The sequence below is a fragment of the Channa argus genome, chromosome 5 (assembly GCF_033026475.1).
Source record: "Channa argus isolate prfri chromosome 5, Channa argus male v1.0, whole genome shotgun sequence".
Classification (NCBI taxonomy): Eukaryota; Metazoa; Chordata; class Actinopteri; order Anabantiformes; family Channidae; genus Channa; species Channa argus.
In genome coordinates this window covers 19,457,957-19,480,682 of record NC_090201.1, presented here as the reverse complement: position 1 = coordinate 19,480,682, position 22,726 = coordinate 19,457,957, and the positions used below count along the sequence as shown (strand labels likewise).

The 22,726-nt window shown below is 38.9% G+C and overlaps 1 protein-coding gene across 2 annotated transcripts in view; it reads left to right on the top strand.

Moving 5' to 3' along the window:
• The first annotated feature begins 7,023 nt into the window (after positions 1–7,023).
• Positions 7,024–22,726, top strand: part of ppp1r16b (protein phosphatase 1, regulatory subunit 16B) — a 67,974-nt gene continuing 52,271 nt past the window's right edge. For both annotated transcript variants that reach the window (XM_067505286.1, XM_067505288.1), the window contains exon 1: positions 7,024–7,182. The gene's annotated coding sequence lies outside the window, so the exon portion shown is untranslated. The remainder of the gene's footprint in view (positions 7,183–22,726) is intronic.

Here is a 22,726-nt window from a genome sequence, read left to right as displayed (position 1 = left end):
CAATTGACTAATATCAAGTCAAATTTACTTATAGAGGAATTTATAAAACAAGCACTGATCAAACTACTGCACACAGACAAATGTTAATGCAGGACACAAGTAAAAAACAAACAGAATTTTAAAAAATGTATATACAGAAATGAAAATGTCATGACAGGGAATCTAGAGGAAATTATGTGCAAATGTTTTCTCCTTCTAAGAGTATTATAAGAAATGTTTCTGTCTTTCCATTTTATGTCAGCAGACAGAGTAGCTGAATGTCATCTAAACTCATTGAAATTCCTTTACTACACCAAAGAAGACTTAACTTCTTGAACTTGAAAGTTAGTAAAAACACTGTTCTCCAACACTGGGTATTGCACAGACAACTGATCATTTGTATACAATTCTCTTCTCTTACCCATATTTCCTTATGTACTGATATCTCGGTTAAATCGGATCTCTGAGACTGGCTGCTATGGAAAAAGATTCTTTCTCCAGGAGCGAAAACCACCATTGAACCAAAATAAGACTCTATTTCATTGTTCATTGCAGTAAAATGGCTGCATTGGCTGCACATACAATAAGTATAAACTAAGATTTGCATCTGACAACTTGCATCTGAGTGAAGCATAAGCACTTGTGTGCCCGTGACAATGCTTTTGTGAGGGTCTACTTAAGTCACTCACTACACAAAAATGTGTGTTGATTGTGTCATTTCACCTGAATGTTTAACTAGTCACTGCAGAAATATGTACAAGGTGCTTGAAAGTTTGCACTTCTATACTGTATTGTCTATGGAAAAAGAATGAGAAGTATCCTCTTTTCCAGCAGTAACTTCAACTAAACTATTCTGGTAACTGTCAGCTGTGCACATTGGCTTGGACAGATTTAAGCTTATTCCTCCTTACAGAACAGCTTCAACTGAGGGTCATTGGTTGGCTTATTGCTTTCAGAGAATTTCTATATGATTAATTTCAGGACATCGACTCAAAACAAATACAATTCTACCGTGTTAACAATCCTTTAGTAGAATGATGTGTATTTAGGATAGTTGTAGTGCTGCAAGGTTTTACTTTCTGCTTAAGTTTAGTTTATAGATAAATACTTTGACATTATCCAGTAGTAATAGTAATTTGCCTGCATGGTCAGAATTCATAGCTTTATCAATCATGGTAAGGCATGCAAACAAAGTCCGATACTTCCACCACCACGTGTCACAGATAGAATACGATTATTATGCTAGAATGCAAAGTTTAGTTGTTACCAAACATAACATAATGCTTGTCAGTCCTCCTTGCAACTCTATCATATGCACTATTATTTTTTTCAATGTTTTCCTGATGCTGGAGAATTTTCTTTTGTAACCATTTCCAACTTGATAATCTTCAACAACTCTTGTTGTCTGATTCATGAAACACTTCTACAACTTGTGTTTAATTGTAAGGATGCCAATTTATTGACTGTAAATAAATTGTGTTGTGGTGATCAGTAAATGGACGTTGTAACTATAATTTGTGTATGCTTGTTTTGGGTCCTGTTTATCTATTGTATAAAAATCATATTTTAGGCAGTATTTATGCAGAAATATATTCAATAATAAATTCAAAACAATTCAAAAGGGTTCAGAAACTTTCAAGCAAGCTTTTTTTTATTTGGTAGGAAATGGATGGTGTTAAAATGTTTTTTTTTTTTTGGTGGTGGAAATAACATTATCAACACAAGTTTTTATTCCTGCTCTTTTCAGCGCTTCTCTTCTGTGAAACTGAAAAGGATTACTTCAGGGTAATGGAGCATTTCTGCCTATTTTGAATAAGCTTACCTCTGAAATATGAATTGCAAAACAATTGGTTTAGCTGGAAAAAAAAGCACAATAACTACTAATGGACGAAGCATGGAAAGGGGAATAAACAAGGCTTTTGCTTGTTATTGTCAAAAAGGCCTGTGTCTTTAGAGGAACATTAGAGAGGAACATTGCCAGAGTTAAAGTACCATTACCAAAATGTAAAAATACAGTGCACAAGAATCCTTCAAAATATTACTGAAGAAAAAGGGTGTAACTAGTACACACTAAAAAATTGCACTACCACTATAACGGTGACTATAATTATCATTTCAGGCACTTTGATCAATAACAGTGTATCGTTTTGTTTAAACTGATCATATTTAATATATAGAAAACCTCCAGTCTAACTAGTAACTATAGAAAATGTGATGTTTTCCTTACGACATGTGGTGAGGTAGAAGTGAAAAGGAGAATAATATAACTTGACTCAAGGAAGGTATCATACATTAAATAGAGTATTTGATTAGTTAAACGCTGGTGCTGCAATCATACAAATATTGTATCGATGTCAACAGAAACTCATTGCAAAGTTTAATAGTTGAGAAAGGAACCGAAACAGGAGAAAAATTATATCCACTTCGATTCCCCTCCTCGGATCTTCAGTGTAAAGCCCATTATGGTATTGACAGTTTAGTCTGTTCACTCAGTGCTGTTAACCGCAGAACACAGGTCAATAATATAAGATGCAGCACCCTTAAAATTAAAGGGCAGAGCATGGATACTTAAATTACATAGTGATAAATAACTATGGTACTGATGTATGATTGATCGCAAAAGCTGTGTAAAGTGGATGATAATAAGAGCATACTCCATCTTCGTTGATGTGCTAATATCTTAATGGGAGGGATTTGACAACGTGGACTCATTGCTCACGGCAGCTACTTGGCAATGATTCAGTCCTCGCCACAGAGAGACGAGAAAGACAAAGATAGACACATAAAGGAGAGGGTGGATCAATGCAGGCCAGAAAGACATGCTGTGTATTGTGGAGCAGATTTATAATACAGTTTTTAATAGCATCACACAATGAAAGATTGTATTCCCTGAAACACGAAGAGGCCTGCAGTAACATCAGATGTCTTCTGTATCCTAGTTCCTGTCTCATTAGTCACCAGCAGTTTGTTTCTTTGTCTGTCTGCTCACTCAAACCAAAAAAAAAGTGACAACTTAAAGCTTCTGACTGAAAACTCAATTTCCTAATTTGATTAATTATTTCCATGCACCGTACAATCTGCATTTCCAACCTTTGGACAAAGTTAAATTGTGCCAACGGCCAAAGACCAATCTTAGCTCTTAACTGTTACTTGTAGGATTTGTTTAGTCATGGCATTTCCAAAAACCACCCCTGTTTGCTCTTTGAGAGAAGTGGGGCAAGTGCAAGTCCATGAAATATGTAAAGAGTAAAGTCTTAAGCCTGCTACTATGTTCTGCAGTCACGGGATCAGGAAGATTGGGGTTAAGAGGAAAAAAAGGGAAATATATGAACAATGAATGAATTAACTCCATTAGCCATTACTGCTGACCCAGATTCTGTGTGTTTGGGTGTTAAAACTGTAGGTTTTCCACAATGTCTGTTTACCAAATTTGGATATCAGTTTCCTTTGGTACACGGTAAAACATTCAGTGGAACCAACTAAGATTTTCTTCATAAATTAATTTAAATTTGTATGTTTTTGGCAGGCACAGGTAACCAGACAACATGTCTTCAAAGATGGTGCCCTCTTCCCCCAACAGTTAACACTGCATGACGTAACTTCGCATTCGTTGTTTTAAAGCATCAATTTGTGATGGAAACTTGCTGCAAAACATATTAATTTGTTACTTTTTTTATCAATGAAAACAATGCAAAATAAAACTCACTTATAATTAAACAATATAATTGATCTAAGTCTTTTTTTTGTTTAAAAAAAAGCATTAAGAGATTCTGAGAAATATAAAAAGAGACTTTAATGACTGGCTGTGAATAAATAGTAGCTGCAACCTAATATCTTAGATTTATTGAACTTCATGTAACATGTTAGTTTTGCACAACATTATGGAAAATATGGTGTATAATTTGCCTGAATTCATCTCGCTGCTACAATTATGAGTTAAATAATTAATAAAGACCAGTAAGTAGGTTCCAGAAGCAGAAGTTACATTCTAATTATTTTCCTTTTTGCACTCTAGGGCTTAACACAATCTCAAAACTCTGTCATTATGTTTTTAATATTCTTTGTTAAAAACTCACATTTTAATTCATTTAATTATAAATGCTTTAATTGCGTTATCAATGTTTTTGTTTTAAGAGATGAGTCAGCAGGTGGCATGATTATACATTCTGTTTGTTTTCAAAAAAGAAAAAACACAGATCTCTACACTTGAATGAAGAAAATTATGGTGACTGTGTTTGCATGAGATATGGCCACAGAAAGAGAGGAAACAAGAAGGGAGTAGAGCAGGAAGGGGGCAAAATTAAATAGTAAAGGAGACGCAAGTAGTCACAGATAAAGGACACAGAAATTATTTTTCATGTGCCGTAGACTGTCTTTAAAGGTCTACTGTCTCGCTGGAGAGGTGGTGCAGACAAACCACAAATTTCATTTTCAGATTCAGTGTACTTTTGCACCTGCTTCTGATGTTATTACACCAGTCAATGGCCAATCTGTTCTTATCATGCCAATAGTTATGGGGTAACAGGTCCCAACTCTACATCCCATCACATTCAACAGGTCCTTATTAGGCAACAGCTTGGGTGCAGGTCATTTCCATGCATTATGGAGTGCCTGACCTTTGTTGTCATGGTTACAAAAGAAGTGTACTGCTTTTGAAAGCGCCATACACCAAGCCATACATCCTAACCACCAAACTTTATTATTAGACTGTGTCACCAGGACTTTTCTGTTTATCAAACTTATTCAAGATAAGCTACCTACAGTAGTTTGTCACCTACCGAACCAGTCCATTCAGTGGTGTGATAGCATCAGAACTGACACCTTACAAACAGTGGGAGTTGTGTATTGACAAGAATCTGTCATTATGATATATTTCACTATACAAAGGCAATATATTGCCATTAGAGGTTAGAGGTTTACACACAGCACAAAACGAACCACTTTCTGCCTATAATATGAGCATTTAAACTGTTAATTAAAAATCCACAGTGTTTTAGAGAATCAATACAGTACCTAAAAATGACGTCTGGTGTTAGAGATTTTTGGGGAGACAGAGTTTTGTTGGGTAAGACCAATGGAAGTGACGGTTTAGCACAAATGGACAATTCAGTAGTGTTAAAGGCAAAAGTACCAACCATTAGTGAACCTCAGAGGAATGTATATTATGGTCTATTATCAATAATAATAACATAAACATGAATAAAGCCACAAAAAATGAAGGCACCACAAATGATGAATGACAAAATGGAAAATGACAATAATTTAGGACAAAAACAAAACAAAACAAAATTTAATTAACTAAAACCATTAAATTTACACACTAAGGGGGCCTGATGGCTCAGTGCTAGAGCATTTGGTTGGGATCCAGAAGGCTCCACAAGGTGTGCTCCCGAGCCCGGACAAGAAATGGGAGGGTGGCGGCAATAAGGGCATCCGGCATAAAAACACATGCCAAATCAATGTGCGTAACATGTTCCGCTATGACGACCCCTGAAGGGACAAGCCGAAAGCTGCATTTAAATTACATACTAACACCCAGCATCACTATTGAAAATGCATTTGTCCTTTGTTCCTTCTGTTCTGCAAATATATCAGTAACTTTCTCGGTAAAGTCAGTGATTTCAATCAACAGCCTATTTCCCACTTACAGCGTGGCCAACACATGCAGTCTGATCTAGGTCCTGGCTTTTCTCTGAAGAGTTTCATTTCTTTTCAAGGTAAAGAAGCATCTCTTAGCCTTTGCTGCTGTTATGGTAAAGCAATGAGGACATGACCATGACCATTTTACCTACATCACTTAAAGTTAACAACAGAAAAACATTTTTAAACATATTATCTTTGTCATTTTTACTGCTTCTGTTTGATGTTGTAAAATGAGTCAGTAAAAAAACTCCTTTTATTAGATTTGCTAAGACTGAGGGCATCCACGGCATCTTTAATGTCTGTTTGTTAAAACACGTTACTGTATAACATTTTACAACATGTCCCAATATTTATGTTCTAAGGAAGAACATGAGCTAACAGTACTACACGAAAATAACATTGTGAAGAAAAAAATAAATTGGAATATTTTGGACGAAGATGCCTCAAATGAAACTATGATTGTTATTGCGCCTCCTTCTTATGGGCATTTGTAACTAAATCCCTTCTCACACATTGTTCTTCTATGATTTTAAATAGTAATATTATCTGAATGATTTTCAATAGGGCTCAACTGTCAGTGGAAAAAGGTTAACTTGGTGGCACTGTCTAGATGGCTGTGGTTACTTTCATTTTGTCTGTATCTTTCAGAGAGATGAAATATCAAAAAGAGGAATCAACAGAAGGTTATACATACTCAGTATCCAGCTAATGTTGACGTTATCTCTGTTTCTCAGAATAACAGCTGAAGAAACTCAAGGCACACACCTCCTTTATTCTCGTTTGTTTTCTGGTGAACTCATTGATAAATGTTTTTGTGAGGATGAACCTGACTTTTCATCTTTGTGGTTACACATCAGCTCTGCTCCTGCAGTAAGGTTAAGAAGCTGCTGGTTAAAGAAGAGGAACAGAGCAGGGACAACTGTCCAATCACAGGAGGTCAGAAACATTAAAATAATGCTATTTGTTCCCAATAAAAGTGGAAGGCTTGTGGTCTCAGCTCTCTGCCATTGTTCTTTGGCCTGTGGGCCAGATGAATGTAGCCTAAATCATCTGCAAATCAAGGGGGTGGGCCACAACACCCATCACTCACTGAACACTGAAGACAAGTGGAAGCTTTGCTGCAAAAACTAAGCCCATTTATAAATGTCTGTGTTTGGTGCTGTTGCTGTCTTAGTAAAATGCAAAATAATTCACATAATATTGCATTTACAATGTGGGCACCTTACAGGGCACTTTATCACATATGGCCTTCTGGGTAACGGGGGCCCCCTTAAGTTGGCGGTGCCAGGGCCCACTTTGTGCTGCCACACTCACTGTGGCTGCATCCACGCTTGAGTCTCCTCCTCCCTCCGAGCCCCGCCCTGGAGGAGTGACTTGCTGTAGGAGAGCAGAGCGAGGGACTCTGCAGACACACACACTTACACACACATACACACAGAGTGGCTCACTAAGCTTTTCTGCTCGGTCTTTACTGTCGGGACAAGTTTAAACCTCCGGGATGTCACTGTCGGCTCTGCGCGCTTCACTCGGCTCTATGTGAACCTGTCGACCCGGAGTGCGGTGAGTGCACTAAATTAAACATGTTAGCAGTTTTTTTTGGAGGGGGGGGTGGTTGTAACTAAGAGAAGGGGAAGAAGGGGTTTTTTCTCAGTGGAGGAAAAAGCGGCAGCAGAGAGCCAGGAGGACAGACATGCCCGCTTCTTTTGGAGCAGTTTTAGTAAGATCACTTTCCGCTTTTCGAGGCTCAACAGACGCGTAAATAACCTGCAGTGAACCCGGCGACAGCCGTCGTTTCCGCTGCTGCTGGCGCATGTGAATTCAGCTCCAACATCCTCCCCGGGATGTTGCCATTACACCGCCGTAGTGTTACACATGGTTTCTCAAACGAGCGCGACCGCTTTTCTCCACCCGTTTGGCTGCTAGGACACTTGGGACACAGTCCGTAATGTTTGAAAGCTGCGGGACTCGTTTGCTTTACACTTTATTAGCTCGTGTGCCGAAAGCGAGGAGAGCTCACCGAGGCTGAACATGTTTAGGTCTTTAAGGGAGGAGCAGAGTCTTAATTTAAAACTTTTGAATGGAAAATATGCGCACAACTCTAAACGTTGCCTAATAGGTGTAGCTTCTTCGACAAAGTTTTACATAGTTTTATTCATTTAATCAAATAGAACAGTTTAAAGTGTCTCTGCCAGCAGTTAATGCTGAACCTCGCATCATAAACTCCCAGGGCCCAAGTTGAAACGATTAGTTTGCTTGTGATGTGCAGCTAACAGCCCAAATCTCGAACATACAATGGCAAAGAAGTGGGAGTGATTTAGCTTTATGTATAGATTTATCTTAAAGCGTCATTGAAATAGGAATAATGAGCAAACACTGTCTGTTTGAACTAATAACACACAAATCATTGTGTTGTTCTAGTTCAAACATTCACAGTGTAGGTGGGCTGGGAAAAGTATGTGGAATTCTAGGTAATCTCATTATGGAGGAGCTAGAAAGCAGGCAGTCCAATCAGTCAGTGACTGGAGAGGTGAGTTAGAACTACTTTGACTGATAACACAGACCCCTGGTGTACTACTAGCAGATGTGAACCACACCCCACAAAAAAGATGCCAGAAGACTGACAATCGTGTTGAAGCTAGAAGAGGATACAAAGTCATTTGAAAGATTTTAGATATTCTCCAGTTTGCAGTTAAACAAATTAACTAAATAAATTAAGATGGTTTATGAATTTGACTGCCTCGTCTGGAAAACATCCTCATGAACAGGAAGTACAGTTGAGGCAGCATCATGTTTTGTCATTTCTCTCAGATTTGCCAGCTTGCATCGAGTTTAAAAATAAATCAGTTTATCGAGGTATCGATTTGCATTCAACACGGAATTTTCCCCACTGTGGGGCTAAATCCTTAGGAAGAATATATGAGTGAAGAATACACTGTGGAAAATGTGTTTTTCAGGCTGTAGCCTTTCTTTGGTGTGTGAACAGACGGACATGAGGTGAGAGCGGGAACAGGTTCTGCAATCTTACAGAATAATGTCGGGGTAGAGCCGAAGCTTGGTGGAAGTTGGATGATGCAGTAGGATGACGCTAAAATAACAATAGACCTAAAAATGGAAGAAAAACAAGCACAGAATTACAGGAAAGTCCAGTTTTTAGAGTTGTCCAGATAGAGAAACAATCACAGCAGACGTCCTAAGAATATGGCAGCAGCCAATTCTGTATAGAAGAGCAATTCCAAATTCTGAGGGCTGAGCTGCAGCTAGCAGAAGCACTTGTTCAGGGTTATTGCTGCCAAATGAGGTTTGACCAGTCATTAAATCTTAAAAGTTCATTTAGACTTTCCACCAACGACGTGAATGTTTAATGAATGTGTCCCATAAAGAGACAAAAGATTGATAATTGTCTGTTATTACTGTAAGCACATTGTGTTTGTCCGCACTTAGGCATAACTTACACTGAAATCCCATCACATTTTATGAGCATCTCTCACACAGAATCAGGCCTGCATCCTCTCAACTGCATTTTGGAGCAATTTTTTACTTGCTCAGACTTCTAAATAGCAGAAAATGTCCCTAATATCACAGTTTGTCAGAGCTCAAGATTTGATCCAACTAACATTTTAAAACCTACAATCATAAAAAAGACAGATGAGCAGGAAGTCCTTGCATTTGAGAAGCTTTATCCAGTGTTTATTGGACTGTATCTCTCATTTCCTTGAATGACATACTGCTGAAGGATTTATTTTCTGTCTAAAGACCACTTGTATTAGCACTACCAGACAGACCAGATTAATTTCAAAGGCTCTGTTCCTGGTCGTCTCTGCTTCTGCTCTCATGTCCTAACGTGCCGTCTCATGTTCACACACCAATACACACAATATATGGAACACCTCGCCGTCTGTGCTCCTCTCATTTCGAGCCAGACGTGCACTTTGTTAAGGTAGGTGGCATCCCGGCCTGAGCATGCTGGCCTTTAAATGTTTGATGGCTCGGGACCACCCGAGCGGTTTCTCCTGATGTTTCTGTCAGCATCCCCACTGGCTGTCGGCTCATGTTAAAAAAGGGCTGTTAGAGAGAGATGGTACGGTCTGTCTCGTGCACACATATAAGACATACCACTGGGGGTGGACTGCACATAAAGGCTGATTCTGTTGTGATCATGTGTCCTGTTATATAGCCTTAAGGTCTTGGCTTCAACTCTGGCTTTATACACAAGGTCAGAGAACAATGTCATATGTTACGCAGGTTTATAACAGCAGTATGTGGTGGGTAGCTGGAAATCCCCTGGAAATTTCAAAACTGTGAGCTTAGCAAATTGTGTTTTTGCGGAAGAATCCACTCCTTTAAAGACCCTAAGTTGATTAAGTTTGGGGGCACGAAACCCTTTTCATCTTTTTCGTAGTCTCAGCGGTTGCTCAACAAATAAATGAGGTCATACTGAAAACTTGTTGAGCTTTAAGCGCATCAGAGCGATTTAAAATCAAAGTGGTACACCATGCTAAAGGTAGTGCTGCTGTGAGGTTCAGCACCTCTCCATTTTCACCACAGTGAGAAGTGCTTCCTCCGTCGATCATATGCGTAGAGAAAAATGCATGTAGAGCTGAGTAATCAGATCATTAACTGCAGCAATTTAACAGTTTAGGCTTTCACTAAGCAAAAATGTCAAATATTTTCTTATGTCTCATAAATGAGGATTTGACTCCATTTGTCATGTTTGCAAACTGATTATCTTTGGATTCTGGAGTGGGGGTCAGTCAGAATTACATTTTAAGTGAAATTATGCTTTTATTGTTTTCCGCCTTTTAGCAGACACCATTAACTGAAGGGATCATCTATTATTTTCATTTGCATTTATTGATTGTGTTTTTAAGTCCATTACTCGTTTCTGATTATGATGATAATTATGACCAATGATTTAATAATGGGTCTTTTGTCAGTCTGATCAGCGGTTAACAAAGATTCACGCCTTTTAAGATGTGGTGGGTCAGAAAACAAAATGAAAGTCTGGGATTGTCGAATAGGTTCTGTTAGTTGTGTGCTTAAGTAAACGTTATGAAAACGTGAAGACCACACTCCTCCACAGCAGGAGATCCTCTGCTGTTTCAGATGATAAATCATTAGGCTGTGTACAGCGTAATAGCAAGATTAAATTCCTCTGAGAGTCTGAATGAGTCGTCTCTGATCTCTCGAGAAGCCCCACTGCTCTCCTTCAGTACTCCCTTTTCACTGATGAGCTGCCTCCATAATATAGTTTCTGTAGCTGTGCACCCTTACTGATGTTTAATTATTCTGACAGGGTGATTTGGCTGTTGCTCATAAAATATTGAAACCGAAGCCGCCGGGAGGCCAACTTAAAGACAGCAGCTTCACTTTATTCCTAAATATGTCTTAGCGTGGAGGAAATGCCGTCAGTGACTGACATCAAAGCAAGTCCACAGACACACAAGCACAAAGAACTTGTTTAATGATGTTTTTGCTCTAAAACAATTTCCCTTCACTAGTCCCCCCAGGAAGTCTGTTCCTTATGTTTGAATTGGAAATCTCTTTCTTGACCTCCTGTTGCTTAAGACGCCTTCTCTGAGCCGTGACTGAAGCCAGTGTGCTTGCTTACTATCGAAAAGCGATTATAGTAGATCAGCATGGTGATTACAGCTAACAGCCGCTGCCTGCTAATCTGTGGTCTTTATACTGAGATGGGCAGATCTCAGGGTTGCTATCAAGACTATTTAGACTAAAGTCCGCTGCCCCAGTTCTGTTCTGATACACCCTTGTTGAGCTAGTCTGTAATGCCTCCACATTAGTTCCAAAGTGGTAGTTTGGATGGACAATTTAGGGCTCAGGTAAATTTGGTTTTACTGAGAGTGCACGTCAGTCGAGGAAAAACCACTTCGCACTTAGTGACAACAACAAGGCTGTGATTGTTTTGTATGGGATATTTATTGCTGTAACTAATGATCCGACATTTTATTTACTTTCTTGATTAAGATATTGTTTACCAAGTTTACAAAATGGAAAAAGAAGAGGGAGAATTTAACAAGGTGATGTTTTTTTAAATACTTGGTTGAATTAGCTGTTTCATTTCTACTTTTCATTTGTCTCTCGCTGTACATTTTTCTTTTTCTTTTTTCATGTAGGTGTGTCGGCGCGGTTTGTTTCCCCTGTCCAGAGCTGCTTCAGTGTGCTGTAAACACCGTAGTATCAGCTGCAAACAATTGTTTTATATTGTACCTCCTGCATTGTACCAGTGCCACCATCGCTGAAATCGAATATTTCCCGTAGGTGAAAACGTGTCTGACATGGACCATCTCATGCTGTGATAGAAGTGTGAAACAACAACTCTGGACCATGTCCGGACCTAATTCTCAGACGAAGTCCTGAGCTCATATTTGAAAAAAAAATCTCTACACTGTTTGCCAGATTGGATTTGAAATAGTGTTTTAGATGTGCAGCTAGTTAAGTGTTAAGCTGACATATTGGTAGATTCCCTGCTGATGGTACCTGGGATATCCAAACCCCTTCTGTGACCGCTCCCTGAGACGATAAAACCAGGAATATTGATCCGTCCTGAGTGTGTGTACGTGCAGATGCGTTTTTTTTGTGAGGCCAGTAATTTGCAAATGGGCACTGTCCAGTTAGGATACTGTATACTGTTTATACAGTCATTCTGTTTAAACAAATGTGGCACTTTCTAAGGTTTTAGAAAAGTTTGTAATGGTTACTGTCCTTAAGGGCTCTGTCATGCCAACATAAAAAAAAATCACGAACCCTTTGACATTATTTGACAGTAGACAATTAAAAGGTGGTCATACTGTGGATGTTGTGATCGTAGCTTAAACAATCAGCCAGATGTCTCAAACACGCTATTGTGGCTATTGAAGAACAATTTCAGACAGAAATCGTTTGTTTGCAGTGCAGTCACTGTCTGTGGAGTGAAAAATTTGTGTGACGTAGGCGTGAAGTTGGATTTGGAGCTGGTAACCAGTTGTTATTTACGGGGCTGCAGAAATAGAGCTTTTTGTCTTGTTTCCATCACAAAAGCTGGCCACTACCAATAGGTGGTGGGTATTAAGATGACATATAAATCTGAGCTATAATGGGGCAATATTAGGCCTTTAAGGGATTGTAGCATTGATGTGATGCTGTGCTTTCATTTGTCACACATTTGATATGCCTGGAATGACCAAAACAGACATTCTAGTGTCGGTATGATGTCACAAAATAGTTCCTGAAAGGGGTTTCCATGCCTGTAGAATGGCCTGGACTGACTCTGTATTTGTAGCTTATTGCATGTCTGTTAAATGTTTCTGTGTTAAAGTCCACTATCTTTGCAACATCTTTAAAGGGAAACCAACCAATCAGAGCCTGTGAAGCACCGTGAACAGGAAGTGAGCTCATAGAATTTGTGGCTTGCTCTGTGCTCAGGAAGGCGTTTGACCGAGGGGGCCATTGTGAAGGTTTTTTCCTCACATTGTTGTGGAAAGTACAGCAAGCCCTTCTGGTCTACTTTGACTTTTGTTCATGGTTATCCATACGCATATGAAATTCTTGCATTTTGCAGGGTTTTATTGAACTCCTCTTCTTTGTAATGTACAGGAGGCAGGAAACATGCTTTTCAACTGTTCTCCACACATTAAGGAGTAAATACATTCTATATATAAGGCCTCTAAAAGTGCTCTCTGTGTAAAGAGTCATCCAATAATTCTCCTCCTGATGAGCAGAATGCCTCATAGATTAGATGAACACAGCTGTTGAAACTTCAAAGAAACAATTCTGCCATTATTGAAAGTGTTCTTGAAAGAGTCTGTGTGTATGTGCACACACAGGCTACTTTTATGAATTCTCCCTCTTCTGTTTGAGATGCCCTTTAATGTTTGGTTTGCTCTGTCTTCCGTCTCTATCTGCTCCCTGCCCCCATTGGTCTAAAATTGACTGCAGACACTGGTGCTTGGTACTGCCTGGTTGTGTCAAGGCTGCAGCTGAGTTGTGTAGTTTGTTTGTGTGTATGTGTTTACATTTTATGGTTTGTGCCCTTGGTGTTGTTTGTTTGTTCTTGTAGGCCTATTTTGTGAGTATAGATCCCAAAATGTATACTGGGGCGCAGGTGAGAAAGCGGCTGTCCACCAATCACCTAGTTGATGGTTTGATCCCCGGCTCCTCTGGTCACATGTCGTTTCCTTGTGCAAGACACTGAACCCCAACTTAGTTGCTCCCGGTGAGCGTCGGCCAGCTGCATAGCAGCTCCGGTGTGTGATTGTGAATGAGAAGCAGTGTAAAGCACTTCGAGTACCAATAGGTAGAAAAGTGCTATAGAAGTGCAGAACATTTTATATTTATATTTTGACTTTTTTATGTATAAATTACTGTGCTTGAAAGACACAGACACACACAGACAGGTGCTTACACACATACACTACATTTTGTTGACCAATAATAGGGCTGGGTAACAGAGCTTGACATTAACACCTGCAAACATTATCAACTTGTCGTACGATTTATAGACACGACTTTGCAAGAAAAAGATATGTCAGCAAATACTAGCAGAGGCCTTAAGCCAAATGCTGTTGGACAGTTGATAGTCAAACAACTGATTTATTATTTATCTTTAACTTAAACTCAGGATGGCAGTTGGAGTGGACACTCCTCTCTACTTATTGGAACTGGACTGTAACTGTATTGTTTGTGTGTGGTGATTAGTTCAAAGAAAGTTGCGGGAATTTAGCATCACATTAAAGGAAACTACAAAGTGTAGATCATTTATGCTTCTTTAGATACATTACAAACTGGTGATTGCTACCAGGTAGCTGATGCTCGTTATAAAGTAGTGTTACTTTCTTAATGTGAATCTGATGCAAAAACACAAAGACAACTGAGAGGAAGAGGAGGCGGGATGTCTGCCATTTTGAAATCATTGCGGTAACATCACCATGTTTATTTAGAATTATTTTTATCACCTATTGCGGCCGCCATCACTCCAGCTTTTTGACTGACAAACCTCAGAAATGTGCAACTGTCTACAAGGAAACTGCGGCAGCTGACATTGCTATTGTAACTCCAGAGAACTGCTGCTGCTTGACTGACAGCAGAGGAAGTATTAATGCAGATTTCTCAATTTAGGCGTTTTTAACGTCATCCAAAAACAAAAATGACATTTATTGAATTAATGAAATCTACCGCCCAGCCCTAACCACTAATGTTTTGCCCATTAAGGTTTTAGGATGTTTCAGTGATAACCAATGCCTTTCAGCTCATATTCTTTAGTGCAGGGTCGCCCCCTTAAAGTGTTTACAGCTGTAACTGTTTAAATATTGATGAGTGAGAGCAAGTTTCTCTGAAAGCCTCCTATTGGAACGCTCCAAAGGAGATCAACTGTTTTCAGTTTATTGCTGTCTAGACATGGTGGGTAACCACTGCAGTTTCAGCAATTATTTATAGACGTATGTATATAGCACAATTGTGATGGCAGCAGCTCTGATGCACTGACATGGTCGTTCTCTACCTAGTTTGTCAACAGGATTTCTTAAAATGACATTAACAGCTTCCAAAGAAATTTAAAGAAGCACATGTTTGGTTTCTGGTATGACTTTTTCTAGTGAAATACTACTTTGGTCAGTAGTTTTGCTTTATTGTCACAATTTGCTGTAAATTACATTGATTTAAATTAAAAACTTCTGGAGTATTTGTTATCCGTGGATGTGAATTGATGGAAATTTAAATGCAAATTAAATATTGCAAGTATTATCTAACATTAAAATGCCACATTTAGAGCCCTGCACACATCTGGCTCAGGTGTGATAATCGATAGAAATCAATAATCGATAGAAATAATAAAATTGAATAGAAAAAAAGCACGAATATCAACTTAGAACTGTGTTAATTTAAGTTGTACTTTGTTTCAGTTTTTTTACTTTATTTACTCACAAGACACCAAACACTAAAGATAATTTGAAGATGTTATTTACTTATTTACTGCCGTTCCAATATGTGGCATGTTTGCATCATTCTGCCCTCCTCAAAGTGCAGAAGAAATATTGTCCTGCCTGTTTAGGCTTTGTAAAGCGGATAGTAGTGTGAGTGGAAAGGTGTAACATAATTTTCCTGAATCTAATCATTGACTAGGTATAAAGAACAAATGGGGTTATGGGGTTTTTGTATTAAACTAGAACACAATCTTTCGACAACTTTCTCTTTCTCTAAGCACTGTGAGTGCCTAAACATTAGCTACTCTACAGTACATTATTAGCTACAATATTTGAAATGTTGACTGACAATATCAACATTTTTGTGACTTTTGTGTAATCAAATTTGTTAACCAGAAACACCGTCACTATAAAGAAAACACAATACAGTCACAGGTAATGATTTAATATTGCAGATTAGCTGCATGTAATAATTTCTAGGAGTGAGGGGTGGCTCTGACCAGGTGTGAGCCTAGACTCTGCTGGGCCCAGAAAAACTCATCAAACTCATCTGAGTGCATGCAAAACAAACCACAATGTAACAGGAATTGATCTCAGACCACATGCAGGTGTACAGCTCAGTATCTTAGTCCCAGCATCAGACTTGATAGAGTATTCTTATTTTAGGCTAATTCAAATTGGAAAGGATTTAGGTTTAACTGCAGTAAGTTAGTATTATGATCTAACATTTCTTATGAGATTGAGAAATGTTAGATCATAATACTAACTGATGTTTGTTAGAGTAACACTGATAAATGTATTTGTTTTACCACCACTTTTTTTTTGAGCTTGTTTTTTCACATGAACACAAATTGACACATGAACTAACTAATCTGCTCTCACTGAGAATCACTGTCCAGTAGGATGAACAGACTGTGGGTATCAGCTGTACTTCCATCCTTTTTGTCTGGCTCTGCTTTTCTGACTCTAACACACATACATACACAAAGATCTTCGCTTTGTACCGTAGTAAAATGAGGAATCTGCATGTAACGCTTGCTCTGCCCATGTCTGCAGTTACTGGGACAGTGTGAGCTCACTGTGCACCCATCTTGGTTTAGTAGTGGATTAGAAGTGACACTTACTGCAGGCTGGCTGAGTCTCAGCTTTGTTTACTCTGGCTGGGTTTTAGCTGGGGACTCAAACTATCATTAGGCAGTGAAATGACTCAACAGTGGATCAAGGCTACAAAGAAGGAGTTGCGGAGAGAGAGAAGACTACAGAGGTAAAAAAAGAAGCATAAACAAAATGACATTTCTGAATTTGCCTGTAGATAGAAAATACTGAATAACTGCAACTAGGGGCTAGTTAGATCCTGGAAGCCAGGGTGTGCTTTGGTCAAACCCTTTCATAAATAAACAGACAAGTCGGTCTAAAATAAACATTTTGCTCATGTCAGTGTGGAGCAGGCGAACGAATAACCCCACCCAGTGCTGTGACAGGACAGCAAGCAATAAACATGGGCTGCTGCCGTTTTGCCGTTCAGAGAGGCTGCAGGCCTATTGTAGAAGCTCCCACACCAAAAAATCTGTTGAAAACAACCCGTTCAGTTCAGTATCTGGATCAGCCTTATGCCTTCCTTGCTAAAGGGACCTCAGTCAGAGGCTCTGAATATCTTTTTGAAAGCTTTAAACCTGGTTGTCCCGCTGCCACCTCAGACACGATCTGCTGATGTAACGCAAAGCAACAGGCTCGCTGTAGGCAGGTGAAATAAAAGCTGTACATTAATAAAAAACATCTCAAGGAATATAAAGGAGCCATTACAGAGTAACGAAGATGACAAGCAAATGGAGCCTGCGGGCTTCATAACAACAAAGCAAAGTAAGAAGAATTATTAAACAGTTTTTGGGACATGACAGGCCATGAATCTTTTTGTTGCTAAGTGCCTGCTGGTGAGAAGAGGTGAATTATGTTCCTCCAAAGTTCAGTCCTAATGGGGTGCAAGACACGAATACAGATAACTGAGTGTAGATGAGAAGACAGAAGCTGCTCACAAACAGAAGCTGCAACATTTCTGGTTAAATGAATGTGAAAATTAGTAGTTCACAGGTGGTCACTCATTGCTTTTGTCGTGTCTTTGACCACTTCTCTGTGTCTCTGTGCAAGAAATATTGCCTAGTTTCAGCTTTTCAAATGTGAAGGGTCATTTTTGGCTTTCCCACTAACACTAAATCAAATTCAGCTTCTGTTTCCTCATGAAGTAAAAATGGATTAAAAAACACTTACAGGTTAAGGTGTGAGTAGAGAATCAGCAATAGAACACAACACTTGGTTGAATCGTTTCCATGAATGGCAAAAGAGACGTCATCCTGCGTGGTCTTCTTGGGTTTATACGAGTTCATTTCATTTGCTGTTTTGTTTTTTCCTTTTTGATATGATTTCATCGAACTGATTATGAATTTAGGAAATCAGGTGATGACATCAGATAAAATCTATTTGAAAGGCTTTTGTAGCAGATCAGGCTTTTAAATAAGAGGGAAACTTATTCTGCACAAGCAAAGAAAAACAAGTTTAAGAGGTGTGCAGTAAGAGTGTTCTCAATCCTTCAGTTTACACGCTGCCTGCTGGGTAAGCTGAGGCTTCGGCCCTTTCTGTGACCTGCTGCTTTCACTGTTGTAGCCTTGTGTAACGATGTGCCACCTTTTTGGAGAAGGTGTAGTGTTAAAATGAGTATATCTTTATTAAACAAAATGTATACACATCTTCACCCTTTTTTGAAGTTTTTTGGTTATGATTTTAAGAGGCCGTAGTAGTAGTAGTAGTATACAAATGAAAAGGGAATTTGTGTTTTCTTGGGCAAAACGCCTGATGTCAGACCATGTCAAAGTGTTTATAGTCTGTTGCATTTGTGACATTGAGGCGTGTGTGTTTGGTTTACCTAAAGTCTATTTACATCAGCTTCCCCACATTTTTTCCATCCCGGGCAGGAGGAGGGGTTGTGAGACTAAAATTAATCAGTTTGAGGTAGAATTGGAAATAAAATCACCCCCTTAATTCAATATGAGTGCATTCAGAGGGTTTTGTTTTTGACTTCCACATTGAGCTTCATTTTTATTCACCTTCCATCAAGAACAACATAGTAGATTGATAGGAAAGGGCACTTTGCTTTTTAGCTGGAGTTTCTCTGCCCTTGTAGATGATGTGCATTTTAATAATAAACAGTTTTACATATTTTAATGTGCACATTTATACTTGATGTCCTACCACTAAAACACAGATTAGCACCATGATTCAGCTGCTGTGTGCCCATAATCATTATGTGAAGGCATCAGATCATTTACAAGCTGTTTTAGTGTCAGTTTAGGTGCTGTCTTGTATGCCTGTCCTGGTGATGACTGGTGGTACTCTCATGTGAACTTGATGGAAGTGCAATGCCAACGTAATGGCTTGTTGATACATTTTTAGCAGTTATGGTGAGGTGTATATTTAGAACGATTTGTCTGTGGCAAACCAACAACAATATTGAAATCCACTTCAAAAAACTTTCTAATAGTAATAAGTTTTATTAAACACACGGGAAAGACAAATACTGTTGGTACAGTGATGTCAAACTAAAGTTTGCTCGCTAGAAGAGTCAAAGCAACCTGCCAAATGTAGCTCAATTATCTGGTTTTGGCTATACAAGAATGTTTAAACAAAAGACAAAACAGAATACAGCCTTTATAATGTTAGTAAATGACATGTGGCAGATCATTGAGAAAACCTGTATTCTTTTAGACATATTGCTACTTGGTCCTTGCTTGTACTTTGGTACAAGCATTAAATTGGTATAAAAGGTCTCAAATTGGAGCTGCAGTCTTAGTTTTTATTTTTTGCTTGCCAAGGCTGCTGACCCTCATGTTTTTACACCTCCTCTTTTTGATGACCTTAGGCCTTGATCTGTCTTAACTGCAATGAGTTCTGAATTTGCCCAGCTAGTCTAAATATTGGGTCAAAGACAGTACAATGGTGGAATTGTTGGTGCTATGTTGACCTTGCTGTGTCAGGCGGGACAAAGTACAACAATGATGCAGGATAATAAGAATTACAGAGTGGACTGTCTGGCCAGTGATGTTGAGTTACAGTGATTTAAAATGTTGGTCACTAGGTCCTGCAGAATTCGTCCTGGTAATAAAAACAGCAACACAGATTTACTACAAGATTGTTGGCTTAGTTACAGTACTGTGTCACATAAACTGCTTATGTGGACATAAGCAGATGCAACTTGGGTTCTTATAAGTTTAATTGAGCATATTCCATGATGGTTTTCTCTGGAGCATTGAATTTGAGCATAAAAACCTAAGCCATCAGAACATTAGTGCTTCTTCGCTCAGTTCTGACTGCAGCTGGCAACCTCAGCACCTGGCTTTTGTCCGTGTACACTGAGCTGTTTACAGCTGCCCTGGATCATTGCAACAATGGAGGTAGTGACCCAGAATCAGGTTGACCTGGGTGCTTTAAATCAAGGCTCCACCAGAGGAAATAAATTCTCTCTCCACCAGCACAGCCAGTGCCAACTAGGACAAGCAATCCAGACAGAACAAAAACGTCCTATTTGAGGACGCCCAGGGAGATATGGATGGAGAAGGAAAGACATGGTAGACTGAGAAAGAAAGAGAGAGTAGAGTATAGATAGTGGTAAGTGTTTGAACAACATATAGTTAAACCACTTTGGGACATAAGAGCAGTTATTTCACAGACACCGGTTAGGGCTCGTATTTACTGAATGTCTCCGAGGAGGAAATTGCTCCCAACGGGACAAAGATTGTGCACTAGCTGTTTAGGAGATGGTGTTTAACCAGCAAGAAGTGTGCAGATTCTGTGGGAGGAGAGAGGTTTATAATTTAATGAGCTTAATAAAGATATTGTTAGGATAACGCATCTCGTGCAGAATTCAGTTGCTAAATCAAAAGTACACAAAACATAACCATTATAACTTTTTATTAATAATAATAACAGGGATTTGGGTCTTTCACAACAGACAATTTCTGTCAAAGTTTGCTTGCTTTCACAGCAGATCAGATAATTTATTTATTTCCCCACCATGCACTGTGAAACCCACAAAAACAAGTTGCATTTATACAAATCTCGGTTTTAACGGGCTTTGCTTGAATCACCGACAAAGCACATTAATTATCGCTGTGAGCATCAGCGAGGACGCTTATGCGAATTGAAAAAGGGTGATGTCACTCAGTTTCCTAGTAGTAGTCCTACTCCTCACTGAAAGTGCGAGTAGGAGGTTTTATTTATATAGAATACCTTTTTATAATCTACTTAGAGGTAGGAGTATTTTTAGTCCTGTGTCTAAGTTTAGTAAATGTGAACCCTGAGCAGTTACCAAAGTCATTTTTTTTCTTCTTCTTTACCATAGCATTCTGTTTATAAATGTGAGCCCAAATAGTCATCCTGGGCTTGCTTACCAGTTTATAATTTTATTATTGGATGTGGAACTTAAATAATTTAAATATTTCCTGATTAAAACCATTTTAGATTCCATTTCATAAGGCAGTGTTGTTTTTGAACAGCTTCTGAGTGGACTATGAAGTGTAGTGTTGAGACATTAGAATAATGGGTTTTACCGAATGCATCAGAGCTCGGAGCCAGTATTTTGTGGTGTTCCAGGTACTCACTGTATCTAAGAGGCCACCTGTTGTCTCAATTGATTGAAAACATCCACGAAGACGTTTTCTCCAAAGCTTCAGATCTGTGTATTAAGCCAAATGTGCGCTTGTGTGTGAGGAGCTACACTGCCCAGTGAAGCCTGCTCTGTTCTGTTTATCTGTTCACACACAGCAGCAGCAGCTGCTGCTCTTATTTTTCTTTCCACTCTTTTGCTCTCCTGTACCACTGAGGAAGACTGCTGCTCTCCATACTGAGGAGACAGACACAGATGCCCATAATGTATCAAAACAGAAAATAATGACACGTCGTTACAAACATGGAATAATCTTATTTAAACTACATTTGTGTTCATACATTATCACATTCATAATGAGGGTTTTTGGAGTACTGTTGTATCAAAATGCATTAGCTTTACCTTTGTGTGTTTAATAAACTGCTGACTGAGTGCAGAGTGTCTGCTCCTGACGGTCTAAAAGCAGACCTGTTTTCTGTCTGTCTGACTTCAATGACTTTGGTATGACATGCCCAGGGGTTGTGTTTTAGCCAGTGGCTCCACTTGTCAGAAAGGTCAGATGTCAAATCTAAGTGCAACAAAGCCAATTGCATCCTGTTTTAATTGCTGCTTCATTGTCTTTTTGTGGAGTATTTTTCCAACAGTGACTCAGGGCTTAAAGTAATTGCTAGTCTACAGTAATGAGGACTTAAGTAAAGTAAAATCTCAGTAAAATGTTGTGCCATACATTAAAGATTTGCAGTCACTGTTCAATGATTAGAGGATAGTTCAGGGTTATAATGTTATTTATATGATCATTTCTGTTATAACAGCACTGCCATGAATAGTTTGTTTTTCTTGTGCAAAGACTTCGCATGAAGCACTTATTTTCTTTTACTTTATGTTAGGACGTTACCAGCACCTGGGACAGATGCACTGTGCTCACAGTTACTGTAAAGTCACGTTATTGATTTAGTGTCTCTGATGCCCCTAACACTTTTCTAAGGCTCAGTAATGATATCAGAGCAGGACTTCGCTTTTGCAAAAGTCTTTATGGCTCAGTTAAATCATAAGATGAGACAGTCGTTTCGTTTTATTCCAAGAGGCTATATTGCTCATATTAAACATGAAATTGGATCAAGCTCTTTCAGTGCGAATGTCTCGACAAAATAATCCCATTGCAGTCTTATACAAGTGGTATTGAAAGACGAGCTTTTCAAAGCAAAATAGCACTGAAAACGTGATTTCTGTGAAGAAATTCTGTAATGAACTTCGTGCCTTTTTCACCCATTAACATTGAAATTGTGTCCTATGTTTCACAACCCTTAAACCAAGTCAGACCAATGATTGGGAACCTTGGAGTTATAACTTACAAGGGTTGTGGAAGTGAAGTCCTTGTATGTGTGCAGTGAATGATGGCATGTGTCACTTGGTATGACAGCTGTAACTCCTGCTACTGTCCAGCTGAATGGTTTCAGTGGACTTCCTAATCAGCTTGGCCCGCATTTGGTATTAATAGGTGATTAAATGAATTAATGGGACCTGGAAACATAAGCAC